Genomic DNA, 18204 nt, shown 5'->3' with positions numbered 1-18204 from the left:
AAACGCGCCGTGCAGCCTCGCAGCTGCGCCCAGGCAGCGCAACAGCCCCTTGGGCAACGGCATGTCCCGTCATGAGGCGCTCCAGCCAGATCCAAACCACTTGGATCCAGGTAAAACAAGCCATATTGGGCCCTCTTGCCTCCGCTAGCCGCGTCCTCGTAGCCGAGATAAAGGCAGGAGCAATCCACGTATTTTTAATGCAAATGAGATGCAGCCCTCAGGCGCTTAGCAAATTGCCAATGCATCGGGGATGCCCCTGCTCTTTTAGCTTTGTTTCCACATGTGCTGAAAGTTGATGAGTGCTGGTTGTGTTTTTCTTCCCACCACTGAAGGACCCAGCACAGATATAGGAAGTAGGAAAAGTGATGTTTCGGTAGCGCTTATAGACCAGATGGCCGCTGCCAGCATCTTTAGTTGTACCCTGTACATCTACCAGTGCCATTTCACTGGTATTTCTTCTAAAATTGATGTTGGGTAATTGTAACTCAGAGCCAGCATCTCTGAGCAAAAGGAGTATATACTGCATTTATGGAGTCACCATCTTTGGATTCATTTTTTAACCAAAACTATCTAACCCTTACACATTTGAGGGAAAGGTCTATCTGTATTTATAAACCAGGGGCATTTTACACGCTGCAGAGGCGTTGCATGACAGCAAATGAAAGAGGGCTTCCATTGCCTTAGTATGAACTCACACACGTGTTTAAAGCAGATATTAAAAACATGATTCACCGTAATGAAGACATCCCAAACAACTATTTAAAGCAATTCAAAATACAACATTTGGGGGTGGGGAGGTGACCATACAGTGCACCTACCCCTCCCCACCCCCCCAAAAAAAAACCCACAAAATCCAAGAAGTAGTAGTAGTAGTAATAATGGCACAGATTTATATAAGTTTATCCAGAAGTACAGCACAGTTCTTAACAAGATTAGGTCTCGCTTTCAGTTTCACTCACCACTGAACTAGTCAGCTTTGAGAACTGCTTTAAAGAGGTGTAGAGTGTTACTTAGGAGTTACAGAAAGTACACTGGCATGTTAAAGAAAGACGGAAAAAAACAGTATCATTATATAGGGAAATGATGGCTAAAACAGAAGATACGAGTCTGACACACTGCTCAACAAATCTTTTCCTCCCCAAATGCACGACATACATAGTAACAGGAGCTCTGAATACTTACTAAACTTATGCAGAGGAATAAACAGGTATCTGTTGCGTGACTTACAAAGCCAGAGGAAAAGAAGGAGCAAATTTTTCATGGAAGCCTCGGATCATATAGGCTGCGTTTGCCTCATTCACATCCTCCTCCTTTCACTGCACTTCAATGTGAAGAAGACAGCCTTAGCAATATTCATCTTAGAAATCCACTGCAAGAGATCACACTGCAGCAACAGATGAATCTGCTTCGCATGCATTGACGTACCTCCTCAACGTCTGAAAGAAATTCCAGCGCCAGTCAACCCACAAGAGACATGTTGCCTGACTGTACCTTGATGGTATTGTTTATGAAGAAGATGATTTACACACTCGTAATGATTTAAGCAGCTACTTTGCATACATTACAGAGAGAACCTGAAACATGTGACCTGCTTCACAGGGCAGGATTATACCTCTGTTCCTGTTGTGTCATGTGCAACCACATTATTTAGTAGTTAAAGCCCAAGCGAGCACTCTGGTATTCCATTGCCCTCGCCGTGCATGCAGCGCGAGAGTTTCAGCATGCCTCTGAAACCAAAGCTTAGCCTCCCAACTTCTAAAGATAGACAGTTAAATAAATGATATAATTGTCAAAGGGGCTCAGTCAAACCTACCACATGGCTCTGCCCACTCAGGATTATGACGTTTGCTGGCAGACTTTTTAGGACAGGAAATCTTTCATGGTGTTAATAAATTTGTAACAACGATCATATTCTTAGGGGCCACTCCAATACAAACTTTCATTAGCACTTACACCGCTTCTTGCAAAGCACTGAGAATGCATGCATGATCATCATCAGTCAGGAATAAACAGAAAGAACTTTACATCCTTTTCTCTGACGTTGTTTAAAAAAAAAAGTCAAAAGCTTTTCAGAAAAATGGAAACTAACATCCAAAGAACAGCTGGGCTCATAGCCTGTCAGTGCTCCTTCATAATTTTGAGTTGTTTTTATTGATCCATACACTTCTTATGCACAACTTCATTACTGCTTTGATAATTACAAGATAATTAAATACAAGACAGAGCATGTATCGTGCTGGGGAATCATTTAGTGAATGAACTGTTGTGCTGAAAAGTGGAATTCTTTCTGTCACTCATGGCACGGTGATACATCCGTAACAAACACAACAGTTTGGGGATGATCCAATGGCCTACCGGAGCCACAGAGGGCAGCAGCAAAACATGAAGTTCGGAATGAAACAGAAGTCCCGCCACACAGGCCTTCACACTTCGCAAGCACATAAAACAAGAAAAGCACGTTCACGCACAGGTTCACCTCAACTTCAGAGCAAGTACAGCACCTGCCATATAATATGTAAGAAAAAAGTCAATGTCTGAAAAATTTTGATTTAAGAAAAGAGAGGAAAACTGGCGGGTGGAGGAGGACGTATCTTAGCAGCACCAGGAGTGAAGGCACCAAAGCTCGGTTCACAGCTTTGCCACTGGCTCACTCTAACACTGCAGTTATTTAGATTCCCTGTGCCTTGGCTCGCCCGTCAGTACAATGGGTATAATACTTCATCCTGTCCTTAAGAGGCAATTACTGCTCGTAAAATACTCTGGGAACCTTGATTAAAATGCACTGCAGCTTTGTGATAAGTATTGCCTCTGAAAGAGCGCGCGAGCTGGGTTTTGACGGTGGGAAGTACTACCTGACGGCTGGAAAAGAAAAATAATCATTCTGAATGAGAAGAATGTGCTTGACCTATGCACGCCTGTAGGTGGATCCCTCCTGGAATATTTTCTTTTTTCTTTTTTTCAGTTACTATGTGTATATTGCAAAGAGAGGAGCAGTGAGAATGGATAATTAAAAAGCTTTTGAAAAGCCCTGGTATTTTCACCAGAGGATCACAGTGGGCTGTCTTCAAGAACTCTGATGCAGAACTATATGTAATTAAAAAAAAATAATTATTCGTAATGCTCCTCAAACCCTATTTTCATTAAGGAGGGGAGAAAAAAAAAGAAGACAGATCACTTTAAATATGAATGCTTTATGAATAAAGAATTTTTTTTAAATTGATGAGCATTCATTTTCCCATACAGTTGCATAAAGTCTGAGTAGTTCATGTAAAACATAATTATCAACGTTTTAAACCACATTTTCCCCTTGAAAATAAATAAATAAGTAAGTACGCCAAAATCTTTTTTGTTCATTAAGAGCCAGATCCAGCAGAAAACATCTGCAGACTTCTAGACCAAGCAAGCCCTGGAAGGCCATGGGTACTGGCTGCACCTCGTGCCAACCCCAAAAATTTGGCTGGTTCAGAAAGATTTAAACAAAACAAAAAAAGCCCTGCAGCTTTACATGTCTGGGAATTGTGGAACTGTGTTAGGTTTATGAATAAAGAATAGGGGTGAGAAAAAAAAAACTCCTTTTAAAAAGGAGATCCCTGTCTCTCCTGTCCTCCGCCATTCCAGGTGCTAGACAGGGGCTTCCCTCCCTCCCCAGCGACACCACGGAGCCAGCATCAGCCGCTGCGGCCCACAACACAGGGTCCACGTGCACCCCCTGCTGCAGAGGGCGTGGGGGGCCCCAGATCCGGCGCTCATCGTGCCTTTTCACATCCAACAGGCGCCCGAGCATCCAGCTCCCAGCCACACTCCTGGACACAGAAGAGCTGCCACCGGCAAACCCAGAGGAGCGTCCCTGGGATGGGAGCCAGCCCAAGTCATCCAAAGGACACTGCAGGGCCACCGCGGAGGGGCAGGCGCTGCTCGGGGTGAAGAGCCACCTCTGTGAACGTGGCCCGGGGATGCGCTGGTCTCCCCTGAGCAAGCAGCCTCTCTGGCCCCATGGAAGGATCGGGCCCGACAAGCAGCCCTGGATTCCTACCACGGGCTTGAACAGGCTCCAAGGCGCAGCACAGGCAAAGAGCCTCGGCTACCACGGACACCCAGCAGCACATACTTACACTTTGGGCTGCCCTGAATGGGTGTATGCAAACACAATGGGGGAACTGACAGCATCGGTGTGGCTGCCTCCTGAAATAAAGGAAAAGTTTAGGAAGTAAGTTTAGGACAAGGGCCTTGTTACTGCAGCAGATGAAACTTAAAGAACCTGCTGCTAGTGCAGTTGCCACGTTTTTAGACTTTTGATAGAAATAATGGCTTTTTCTGACTAGCCTTCCTCTATGTCCCCCTCTGGGAAAACCAAGAAACCTCCCGTGGATTTAAATCATATCTTGTCTTCTGCCCCACTCAGAGGACCAGCCTACATGTCACATCAACACCCAGCTCATCTTGTGCGGCTAGCCCTGAGCAGGGAAAAAGACCAGGCGGGTATTAAAAGACCGAGTAACAGTACACCCATGTGTTCTGCGTAAAGGCGATCCCAAAATTTTGGGTTCGCAGCGTTCATTTTATAGACACGTCCTTGAGAGGAACAGCAGCTGCAGTATGCTGCCTTGGTTAGCAAGATGTGATACACGCAGAGATATGTACTTGGGAGAGCACAGAGAGACTCTGTGCGATGACCATGTAACTGCAGACACTTTGCAGGTGTGTATTTACAATACTATTTATATAGTGCTGAAAGTGGACTACGTTAATATACAGTGTGCATGATTCACTGTCATTAGTCCTGCCTTCAATAATGTGGACCCTAAGATAAATAATATCGCTAGAGCCTCTCCCATACAATACACAGACTTTTTAGTTTAGTTATATATACAAAATTTTCAACTGCAATTAGAGGGTTTTTTTAAATTATAAAAAGTTCTTGAAGCAAAACCTTTGTTTATGAGTTGAAATGAGCCTGCTGACATAAAGAAAGCAAACTGAGAAGCCAAGAGACTTGTATTTAAAATGCAGAATAAGTTGGGTATCTTAAATAAATAACATTAATCTGAACACGCACTAAAATAAATCCTGTATTTTAACAATGCTAGATACAAATAATCATCATATTTATCATTACAGCTTTATATACCTGTTGGATTACTGCTTTCAAAGCCTTAAGAAATGTACCAGTGTCTTTGAATTAAAATGCACTTTCTTTATGCTAAATCTGTGAAGGTGCTCTTGTGGGAAACACTGCGTTCTACATTAATTTTTTATTTAAAAAAAAAAAAAAGCTTCCACAGCCTCAGAAAAAAACAACCAAGTGGCAAAAATCCCAACTTTGTCCATTCATCCTTTGATTCTGTCTTTGCCATAATAAAATTCTATGAAAATGTTGCCAGAAATAAAAGTTAATCTTCGCAAGGACCTTTTCATCTTTCTTTAAAACCAGGGAGTAACTAGCCTGCAGTTCTATCAACCCTGATGCACAGCATGCTAGCAAGATGAGATCCTTGTCATTTTTTGCCCATGTCTAACATTTAAGGAGGAAAAAAATTTAAAAGGAAAAAAAAAATCCCTTGAAACTCTAAATTCTGGCTAAGAAACATCTCAGTAAGACACCAAGATAATGTCTTGCAAATCAAAACAGCAGCAAGTAGTAACATCTGTAATCTCAGAATTAAGGAGCCAGTGTTTTCTATACAATTTTAAAAAGTGTTTTAAAATGTCCCTGCCCATTCTATAGCATGGGCACTGAAAGCCATAAATAACTGCATCAGTAAGTAAATTCACCATCTACTAGCAGAACGATTCCTGAGATAACTCAAGAAAGTAAAAGCTGAAGAGCTTGCTGCTAGTAGTTAATGGGATAACCCAAACCTGAAGTCAGTGAGTAAAATATCTCCATTTCATTAAGGGGGGGGGGGGGGGGGGGGAAGGCTTTAAAAGGTACACAATTAGTTAGCTTTGCAGTGATTAATTCAACAACTGCAAAGCCAAAAACAACTTTAGGCACTTAACCATGAAACTGTCAGTTCTCTTTGCTTGACGATAAAGCATCCAAGAAGTAAACATTAACTTCTGTGTTTTTTCTACGTGCGTATTCCATCATGAGAAGATGATAACCAAAGAATTACCAGGCAAGCTTGGCAGAGGCTTATTATACCTTATTCCCCCTAACACGGAGGTGAGATGCGCCCGGATTCCATTCCTTTTCCTCACTGCCAGCTCTAATAAGACAGTTCATACTGTTCCCTAAAACTTGACAGAAGGGATTGAAAATCAGATTGAAAATCAGATTGAAAGTCTCTTCCCCAGGAAGCAAAGAGCCCATCACAGTAAGGGAGCTTTGAGGATGGGGGGACCCCTATACTAACCACATTCTCTCCATATCCAGGCAAAAGCAGGCAGCAGCTCTTGCTCAGACCAACTCTCCCAAGGAAGCAAACAGAAGCTCTGCCCAAGTAAGGAATACAAAAGCGTATACTTCATCATCTCTTTTAAATAAACTCCAAAATTGAATAACTATCGAACAAATTGAAAAAGGGCAGGAAGCTGAAGAACAAATTAAAAGAACAAATCAACATATTTCTCTGACCTGCAAATATTTAATTCAAACACATTCTTCTTTCAGACAAGAAGCCTATGAGCGTTTTGATGGCTGCTCATAATCAAATGTGTCACTCGCAAAATTATAGCGTTTGGAGAGGGTACCAGGCAACCGAAAATGGCTTTTGCTAGAAGTATGTCACAAGCACATCTTTTAGTCACCTCAGAATTGCACACAACTTTGCTTCATTCCTTCGCAGTGTCTGCATGCGAGTTGCTTCACAGAAACACAACTGCAGTAATCTGCTTGGCAGTAAACAGTAATCAGTAAATACTACTTACTGAGCAGATACGTGCCCCTGCTATTCCCTCAGTTTACCTATCCCCCATCTCTCCCTGCCACTCTCAACCCCCTCACTCTGGGAAATTTTAGGGGGGGGAATAAATAAATACAGGTAGTGAAATAGTGAAATCCCATAGCTGGCAAGGTTTTCCTCTCTGAATGGACAAATTCTTAACTCCATGCAGCTCCAGACACTGAAGGATTAGATCCTAACCAGGGAAAACACAGGAAAATGGTAATAAATATTGCATGGTAATCCACGGGAACTTTGGTCCCAATGTGATTTTTCTATAGTATCCTACAATAAATGGCATTACAACATCCATAATCTCAGCTCATATATCAGAACTCTCTCTCTGCTCTCCTTCTTGCCCTTCCTTCTTTCATGTAGTGCATTTTCTATGAAAACGTACTTTTTCTGCAAAAGTAATGTCAGTGCAGTCCCATTCCTGACTGAAAGCAGCACAGTAGCTTGGTGAAAACTACCACAGACCATATCGCGCTGCATGGAGCTACAGCTGAGGAGTGCGGGGTTTATGGCAGCATTACTCTGGTAAGGTCTCATCTGAAATTCCTTCTGACAAGACAAAGGAAATCACAGTTTGCTGGAGAGAAAAAATAAATAAATTGTATTCATATGCAGTAAGAGCACTTCATGTCATAGTAGATTTTACAATATTCTAGTTCTCTTTCTATTCAGGCATGTGTCCTTTGGGCAATAAATTCTGAAAACCCAAGAAGGTAAAGCTTGCTTAACCATGAGTCTCCTTTCACCCAGTAAAATAAATTCCACAGCTGCTTTTTCTTTCTCCTGTGAATATTTTTTAAGCTCCTTCCCATTGACAACTAGCCACTGTCACACTCCACTTCTGAAACGAATATCTTTAAAAATGCCAGCTTTTCAGAGTCTGAATTTTGTCCCATTCAGGTAAAATGTTTTGCACCAGAAAGTTCAGCAGAGCTGCCAGGTCATCTTTGTTAGTAAAGATTTTCATATGTGCAAATAAAAATTGAGAAATGACTGGAAAAAAAAAAGCTAGACAAACCCATTTTAAATGTTCCTTAGATAATGCAGTACCACAGCAAATCTCTAAGGAAAGTTAAGCTGAGACTGCCATGAACACCAAATAAATTTGCACCACTGGGATATTTAAGGTCCAATAAATCTTACTTTCCAATGGTTTTAAAACTCCAGAAAACAGTTTTTCAGCTCTAGACTCCGTATGTTGTAAGAAAACTGTCTACCTAAAAACTATCGACTCAGACCTGCCATCTGTGAGAAGTATTTTCAGAACATACTCATGTTTGCTGAACTACCAAATTATGAAAACCTTCACTAAGAAAAAAACGAACCACAAACACACATATATACATACATAAAAACCAACCGAACAACTTACTCTTTTTCTGTTTGCATGATAATGCTCAAGAAAGTTGGTTTAAAATGCCCCTATTTCCAATTCAAATTCTTATTAATTCATTTGAACTGTCTCATGTTACAGTCAACAACATGAAGCCAACAACTAATTGCAAAAAAATAAAATGCGAAGCAATAAAATCCATCACAGTTCAGACATGATATGCTGAGCAACAGCAGAAGAGCCAAGGGTTAACGTCAACCTAAGCAATCACACCACTGTGATTTATCTGATAGTTAAAAATACTAACAATTGCTGACAAAAAAAAACAGATGGTACAGAAAAGCTTTTTATTTACTATGCTGCAACTTTTTGCAGTTTGGTTATAATAAAAGCACATTCTGTGGACCATGAAAGTCACTGCTTCCCCTGGCCTGTCAAAAATATCCTGATGCCCACGACATGGCATACAGCTTTATAAGGGTATTACAGCCTGCTTACACGGATATACCTGTAATACTGGAGCTTCAGTCACTCCACTGCTATTTCTATGAGCCTTTAGGAGAGTAGTTGGTGAGGAACAAGAAGAAAGCATGGCTGTGAAGCCAGTGAGTAGCAGCAGGGCTCAGAAGCAGGTGCACTACCTAAAGCTACTTCTTATTTTCATTCCCCTTTGGGAAGTGAACTGATGTCAAACCAAAAGAATCACTTTTAAAGGTGACAGACCAACTGAAGGGCAGCTTCGCATGGTGAAATACCGCTTGACCACCCTGAGTGGGGCAGCAAAAATGCAAGATGGAGCCTTACAAAATGTTGTTACTGTGTCCTGAGCCCAGGGAAACTGCTTTACAGCAGCAAACTGTAAGATAACATGGATCCCCAAAACCACAGTTCCCTCTCAGTAAGCTGCAACATAATTAGGAATTTTCCCGATGAGGATCAAATCTTACTCTAGATGAAGTTAGCAGAAGTTTTGTCCCTTGCAAGTACAGGGGGAGATCAGGACCATAATCAGAGGGGCTTAATCAATCTTCGGTCATATCTAAGTTTCCCCCAGGTTGCCACGGAAAGCAGGTTAGATACACTTTCAAAAAAATCATTCACCTAAAAATCAAACCAGCCCAAACATTTAAAAAAAAAAAAAAGTTACGCTGAACTTTGTTTTCTCGCTAGCAAACTTCATGTCGTAAACAACTGAAGGGCAGTGATGCAAAATGGATTCCTGCCTAGATTTGTAAACTTTTCCAGGAGTTGTAATATCCTGCATTTGATGACATCATGAAACTAACCACAAGTAAAAGTTGGGTTTCAATTTGTTCTACTTTACCCTCATTAGTCTCTGTGTCAGAAATAGAATAAGAACCCTCATTAAGTCACATTAAATTCTTTAAACTCATTAAGGGCTCAGAGAAAGAACAATACAAACACTGGTGTTTTTGTAAAAAAAAATTATGCAACACAGATGGACTTCCATTTCCATGTATTTTTAGAATGTATGTATGTGCATGTAGCAGTCAAAGAGAGACCAACAGGCATGAAGGAGAAATGGCAAGGCAGAGTAACAGAGACAACAAGGCAGAGCATACCTTACATATGACAGAATGATACCTAGATAAAAGTGGATTATGCATGATCACTTCTGACCTGATATAGATGAAGCACTTAATGCTTTGTATCCTGAACAGTGGCAGAGCTGGAGTCAGAGCCATACCCCAAATTTCTTTTCGATTAACGATTCCTTGGGACTTTTTCCAGGGAGAAGACAACCTTGAAGGCCACACAGCCAGCAGCAATCAAACGGCAATCTAACCTTTTGTCCATGGACTACTTTGATTGCTACTGCTGTAGCCTAACATACTATCTGATTGTAGTTGAAGATACATCTACTATTCATGCTTACGGACTTACACGTAAGATACAGGTGTGTGCAGAATTTCAACAGTCTTGCAGAGCATCTCTGGGTGTGCAAAGGGTGGGTATTTGTTAGAAGATTTATTGTAGCTGAATGACTCAGATATATGTTGTTGATAACTTCTCATCTTACCCCCCCCATAAGACTGGAAATACTAGCTCAATGCCAAAAAATTATTTACATTCCTACAGTATGCTCAAACAACTACTACAGGATTAATTTAATCCATTATATTATTTTTTTCATGATAGATGTAACATGCAAATAGGAGTTTAGTTCTAAAGAGAACTGCAGATCTGAAGAATGTGGAAGGAGACTAATCAGATGGCATGAATTTCAGATGTCTGTAGCAGGCCACAGAAAGAAAACAGTATATACAGTAGATGGGAGACCTGAGTTACTGTTTCTTTCCTTCCTACCACTGTGACAGCTGAAATGAGATGTGGGATTTTTACTGACAGCCCCCAGACCCGAGCATCCAGAGCTGGGTGCCAGGGCGGCGCGGGCAGGCAGCCTCTGCTCGGGAGCTCTCCTCTCCCATTTCTCTAGCAGAGTCAGATACTGTTTACCTGCAAGGCACATGGTAAGGCTAATCTATTTTCACAAGCTTTTGCCTCAGGTATGTGGGGCAAGGTTTACTTTATTAATTGTGTGTGTGCATGCATGTCCATATCTATGCGTGCAAGAGGAGAAAGCTCGGCAACGATCGGCATGTATTGCATTTTTGGTTTATACTCCGTAACTGCAGCTGGAGAACATCTGATGAGTATATTTAATACACCTAAAAATGAGAACACTAAATAGAAAAGCAAACTACGTTCAGATTAGGAAGCTGAAATTAGAGGTATCTTTCTTTCATTAACTGAATTCATGAAGCAACATTTCATCTGCATAGTAAGATTTGAACGACGTTCCACATAACTTGCAGCATTTGGTTGAAGAGCAGCGTGTGAGAAAGTTAAAAAGAATCATACTTTGGAAACACTGAAAACCTTCTACCCCCAAAGAAAATTGCTTTATCCTAACTCATTTAACTTCCATTAAACATTAAACCACATCTGCACATAGGAATTTTAGGCGATACTTAACTTCAGTATCTACTTCAAACTTTTTTTAGATCAGTTGAGAATTTGTTCTTTAAAACAATCCCAGTAAAGTCACTGGGATATCCAAAAGCAGTCTGCAAGGTATCTGTCTAAGCAGAGTATGCCCTTTTTTCTTTTTTTTTTTTTAATTAACTACTAGCAAAAATTCCCCCCTGCTTTTTTTGTGAACCACAAAGCTGTATGTTTAATTTTTTAAGTTTCAGTATGTATTTTAGACTTGCAGACTTTGCAAAGTAGGTCAGGAATACCCAAAGGATACACATTTGAAGGCTACAGATAGCAGAGCACACCATTTACGGATTTGTATATACATATACATACACATTCTATATAATATAGATAGATAGATCCAATGATTTAAACACATTACATCTATACTGTGTGTTTCAAGAACATTCAGATATTTACACTGTTAGATCACCACTCATTTTAGACCTACACTAGTGCCAGCTGCCAAAAAAAAGTACACAAATCAAAATATGTTACCTTTGTTCAAACAATACTGCTGTTCATTATATAATAGAAACTGTCATGCTTAATCTTCCAGGAACCAAGAACTGGTACATTCTTGGACCAGAGGTGGCTTGAAATGGTTTGAGGCAAAACTGAAGCATATTGTTTAAGTAAATCTTGCTGAGAAACATAAGCACGTTGATGATTTTTACCATCATCTTTTACAGACCTTTTTTTTTCAGATATATTAATAAACTAAAAATGCTGGCATATTTTCAAAATGCAGAGAGATGAACACATCAGTGCTTTTTCTGTAATATTTTTATAATATCAAATTATGTATTCCGTCCTGCATTGTCAGCCTCACTAAATATCATGGGGGATCTGAAAAGGATGCTTGAGAACAGATGCCATGATGAAGTAAAATGTACCCATAAAAATTACATGTTGACTCTGAGAATACCCCAAAACTAAATTTTTCCTTGGGAGTTCTCAGTATTATGCAAGTACCCCATGGGTTGTTGCAGGCACTAAGCTACAGGCTGCAATGTTCATTTTCCATTAGAGATGAAAAAATTGCCAAAAGCAGCATTCAAAAATATGTCTACAGCATGATATAGAGAAATACAGAGAAACGGCAGAAATGCCTTAAATTCTTCAGAGTTGGACCTTTTTAAACTCGTATTTTAATTTGAGAAAACGCTAAATAAAAGTAAGTACACTTCACTTATTGAGGAAAATCTGTTTTACAGCATTACAACTCCAGGACTTCTTCAAATTTTTAAGACTACAAAGGAAGTATTTTACAATTTCGTCTTTAACAACACGGATTATACAATATTCATCAGGCAGACACAATCTTACTTACGGACATACACAGACACACACAACTCTGCAGAGGCCAATCCTGCAGCCTTTACTAAATTCAAAAGTCCCCCTGACGTCAATGAGTCTTTTTCAAGAAGGAGAATTGCAGGATCAGGCCCAAAAAGTGCTTATGATGATGAGATGTTACTTCAACAGATTGAATGTTAGATTAAATATAAAGATTGAGGCAAGACAAGTCTGGGGTTTAAACCCTAGGGAGGATTGACATTTAAAGTGTTGCCACTGAATTATAGCTCTCCACATTGGGTGGGGTAACCTCCCACTGGGTGGAGTGTCTCCCCTAAAGGAAGGGAAAACTGGCACAAGCCAACTTGGTCTTTGAACGATTTCCCTACTTGCCAACTTATGAAGTCGTCCTGACGTCAACTTCGTCAAGAAAGTCTATTGCCCAACTCCGTCTTTTACCGTAGAAAGTTTGCTTGTGTTCAAAATCCCAGCAGACGTAGAAGAGGAATTAAGGAAATAAGCCAGAAAACTCTAAACCAGATAAAGAAATCAGGAAAGAAAAGAGAAGACAGTAGACTGGATTTTCTTAAGTATAGTTAATTTAAAAAAAAAATCCTTCTGTTGGGTCTTCTTGCTTCTAGTATCAGCTTAATACAAATAGATACAGATCGCTAGAGACTATTACTAAACATACTTTAAAACCTGGTTTAGCTTTAAAATATGGGGTGGAGAATGCACAGAAAGTGGCCGCTCTGCAAGACAGAATCTCTCCTGTCTTCTGCAATGGGCAGTGAATATCTTCCCAATCAGCGTCACTAACAGGTGTAAAATGCTCTCCCAGTAGAAAAATAATATTCACTGAACTGCCACCAAAGGTATATTTAACATACTATTCCTCTCTGAATCACAATAAATTGTTTCTCCAAAGGAAGGCTTCGGGTGCTGGCCGAGAGATAAGGGGTTTGGGGGGGTCAAACCAAAAAAAGAAAAAGGATAAAGCATCTCAAAATGCCCATGGGAAAAAAAAAAATAAAAATCAGAACACAGTTTAAGTTACCGTAACCTGAAATGCACCAGCCATCACAAAGAGCAATTGGAGAAATCCAGCAGAGCTCAGCTGGAAAGATTTTTAATAACAGATTGAAAAACAAGAATAAAAATAACTGCATCAACAGGGCCTTTCTTCCTCAGGCCACAAGCCCGTTTTTACTTGAATTTTAAAAAAATGGCAGTTTGGCCACTAAAACCAATCCAGAACATTATTAAAAGTTAAAAGCTACCAATTACTTCTGTCTGTTCTTTTAAAGCAAAGTTTGGCATTACGTCAGTTGGTTTAAAGAAAACAAGAAAGAGAGAGAGAAAGAAGGAGAGAAAGTTTCCTGCTTGTATAAATTAAACCACCAGGGAAGGTGTCTAGCCACTTGTAAAGCATTTATTACAGGTTTTTAAAGGGCTAGTAACATTTTAAAAAATTAAATATTTTAAAATAAATTTAAGGGAGGAAAAAAAACTTGATCTGAGCCTGGAAAGAAAGCAGACTTACGAGAAATTAGACATGCGTCAACTGCAGCTAAGAGAAGAAAAATTACTATTAAGACTAAACCTTGTGATTCAAAATAATTCTATTTTCAAGGCAGAAATAATCCTATTGTAGCTGCTGTACTCGCACGTATCCCCTGTGAGCATGGAGGAGTTCCACCGAACTTCACGGGATGGAACCAACTGGGTTCTGTAGGGACATCTTACAGAAGTGCCACTCGTGGCAGCTATGCAATTTAATGAAGAATATTCTCTCTGTAGCTTTTCTAAATCCACGTACAGAGATCTGCAGCAGGAGTAAGATTCTGTAGTTAATGCGGCAGGACCGTAATAAAAATCACTGGTAGAAAGATTAGCAATTTCTATTAAATTTTAGATGTATTTTCCACTGGTGCTGTTGTTATTTAAAATTTAAAGAACCACTTTAAAGGTACTAGAAAATAAGAAACAGATAGCACAGAACATGAATAAAACATAGACAGCTATTAAACAAAGTTTCTTACACGCAGCTATGCCAGTTCACCTAAATCACAGCCTTGTAAGCCCCGTGACGCCAAATCAGAGACTCCTCTGACTCCGGACGACACATCAAGTGGAATGGTGTTCAGTTGTGCAACGCTTTTGGGCTGTGACAAAATGTCCACTGGGGACTTAAATCGAGACCATGGTAGTTATTCTCCCATTGCTCCGTGTTTCATTTGAGCCTTGGTCTGCATGACAAGAAGTCAGAATAATGTGCCACTGCTTCTCTCCCCCCTGCGCTCCTCTGCCCCAGCAGCGTTTCTTATGTTCTGGGCACGTATACAACTGGCTAAGGAGCTGCATTCTGGAAGGCCCTTTATTGATTAGGTGCAAAACAACATCAAGAAGTGAATAATAAGCATAATCTGAAAAATGTAGTTGCATGTCTTACCCTTGTAAACATTTACTATTTAATGGTGTAATTGTACTTTAATCCTTCACATCATCTGATATAACTCATTATGTGTTTTTCTTTTAATTAGCAAACACACAATCCAAAAAAAGCAAAGCCCAGAAAGTTTGTACGTACCACAAAAACTGAAGCGAAAACAGTCTTAATCAAATATTCTCTCTTTGGATGCAGGCTTATCTTTTTAAAGTCAAAAGAGAACTTCATTGGCACGGGGTAGGAAAAAGAATTCGTGACAGTACCAAGAAAAAAAGTTCTTCTCCAGGAGGGCTGGAAAGGGCACTTTTATTTATCTTCTGGACAGACAAAAATAGTAGAACCTAGACCAGATATGCTGTAATTAATGTATCCAAAGGTCAACAGGCAATGGTATTTATACAATAGATGGGTGCAGACTACGCTGGTTATAGTATTAATCACCAGTATTTGAAAATAGCATTGTTTTCTTACTAGGTAAGAACTTTAGAAAGTTTCAGAAACACAAAAGAAACTTTTTCTTTTTTCCTCATACCTGCCTACTATTCTTTTTTAACCAATTGCTTTTTAACTCGTGAGGTGTAATATTTGGGACAAAAATGCCCGAGTTTACAGTCGCCCGGGACTGCCAAAACCAGACCCAGACTACCTCACTGGTTGTGTTGAGGAAACTAAATTAAGCAAGGGCAAACACCAACTGGAAAGTTGTCACTTTACTGAATGAATGGCTTCATTTTACACACCAGTTAGAATATCTTAATCAGAATATATTTCTGTTCAAGGCCAATACTTTTACTACCAGGTGGCAGTTTGTTTTAACTGAAACTGTATTAAAAATGTAATTTATTTCCACTTTACTTTCACCTAACAAAAAGGGTTGTCAGATTCCCAGCCTGTCATGTTCAAAAATATTTAACCATAAACTTTCTCACAATGTTATATTTGGTGTTACCCACAACCTTTATTAAAGCGATACTGCCAGTGTGGCTGCAGTTAAGATCTGAGAATGTTTCTATTAAGATTATTACATTGAAATATTGTCAAGAGTTTGTAAGAGACATAAATATTCATACACATACACCCCCCCAACTTAGAAAGTTCCACATAAAAAGAAAAATTTAAATGCATACCCAAAGTTGCCTGTTTGTAATTAAAATTTTGGGTTTTTCCTAAACGTCTTTGCTAATTTTTTAACTCTTTCACACTGTAATGTAAAATAGTTTTGTTTCAAAGCAACTGCCTGATAAAGTGCTAAAAGAGGTAATTCGCATGAACAGAAAGTAATTAGTCATTGTTTGCACAATGCTTTGAAAATATAAAACCCTATGTGTCAACTAGCATTAAAATATAGTATGATTGAAATACAGAGATTTAACAAGCAACCATTGCATCTCACAGACACTCGAGTCTATACACAGGAATTAGTACTACACTGTTATTAATGCACAATCACGATATGTGAATAATAATATTCTTCACCGTAGGCAGAGCATGCATGATAATAGTGTGTACTATGAAAGTTTACTATGAACGATAGACAACACGTGATAGAAAAATAATCCTGCTAGGGATTCATAAAATACTGAATTTACTCGATCTCTGATAAAAACATAAGGCAACCCACAAAGCTACGGTATAAATTATGCTACAAACGCATTAAAAATTTAAGAGGACAACCTGGCTGCATCATAAGTGTTTGATGCCCAAAGAAGTCTCAGACCTCTGAAGTTGTCATTTACATTTTTTTTCCTTTATTAACATTACTATGAAATAAAGAAAAAAATAAAGCCATACTCTCACACGCAAAGATTGCCCAGTGTTATTTAGTGTTTTAGAGGATCACAGGCAAAACATGTAAATTTAAAAGCTGATGCAACTTTGCCCTTTACTTACTTTGTTGTGACTACGTATATGCAAAGTTTCAAACAGAGAAAAGGTATTATATGTAACCAAAAAAAAAAAAAAGGCGATAATCAGACAGAACAGGGTGGATTATGAACTGATTACTCTTCTCATATCTAATCTCTCTTGGTCTTAAAAAGGTGAAGCAGACTTCTGTTGTCACAAACAGTCTGAAGATTAACTTGTATATAGGCACTGATGCACTACTGAACTCCAGTGTTATTAATTCTGTGTGGCAAACCTCAAGCAGGTATACATTTTTCAAGAGGAAAAAAGAAAAAGTCTCCCCCCCCCACCCCCCACAGAGAAAGGTTCCACTGGTTTGGTTTGACCACGTTATTAACAAACTTTCATTCAGTGGTTAAAAAAGAAAAAAAAGAGAATCTTTCAAAGTGTTGATATCATTTCCAGACAGCCTTGTCAGCATCACAATTTACAGGAAATAGCTGATGTTCTCAAACAAGCCCTGTATTTACTCATAGACCTAGAGTACTTACTCAAAAAAAAAAAATTCCTCACTCTTTTGGAGGGCTTTTTTTAAATGTCACTCTGGTGGAATATCTGAGAGAGCTGTCTAACCTAACACACATATTGCGAACATGAGGCAAACACAAACTGCAGTTCAGAAGACTACTGTAACTTTTATTCTCATTTTGTCCACGTCAGGAACTGGCTCTTACCACTACTTTCCTTTGCTGCCCCTTGCATTTTTAACTCTGGCAGTCTTTTCTAAATGTTCAACTTTTCCTAAAACCAACAGGAAAGTAACATGATGCCACCAACATCCATAGGATTCAGTTGCGCAGCTGAAGAAGACTGCCTGAATGGCAGAGAAGTTTGATGGTTCCTTGAGAGACTTACTGAACTCGATTAAATAAAACCTGAAGCGTATTAAATTATTGTTTGTTTCAATCAACATTCAAAATGCGCTGCGTGCTGTACAAGCAGTGAAGGCACCATGGTCCGCATAATTAGTTTACGCTCTTTTTACTAGAAAATGCTTGCCCCTCGGAGGGGGTTTGTCGCCTTGGTTCCCCAAGCGTGCTGAGGTGCCCCCGGCTCCAGCCCTGCCAGGCAAGGTGCTCGCACTGGCGGAGGCAGGAGTGATGGAGGGGAGACGTCTCTCCACCTCAACTCACCACTTACCCCCACAGCTCAGTCAGTGCACTTGAAAAGTTTGCCACTTGCAGACAGAAAATACAACGATTGTGAAAAAAAGATAAAATATAGGGAAGGCTAGCGGGCCCCGCTAGAAACCGCGTAGGAGTGCCGGGATGTCTGAGCGCCTTGATTTGCAGCAGGGAGTCGGATAAACAAAGCCC

Source organism: Pygoscelis adeliae, unplaced genomic scaffold (assembly GCF_000699105.1).
Source record: "Pygoscelis adeliae isolate BGI_AS28 unplaced genomic scaffold, ASM69910v1 Scaffold111, whole genome shotgun sequence".
NCBI lineage: Eukaryota > Metazoa > Chordata > Aves > Sphenisciformes > Spheniscidae > Pygoscelis > Pygoscelis adeliae.
Note: the sequence above shows the minus strand (reverse complement) of the source record.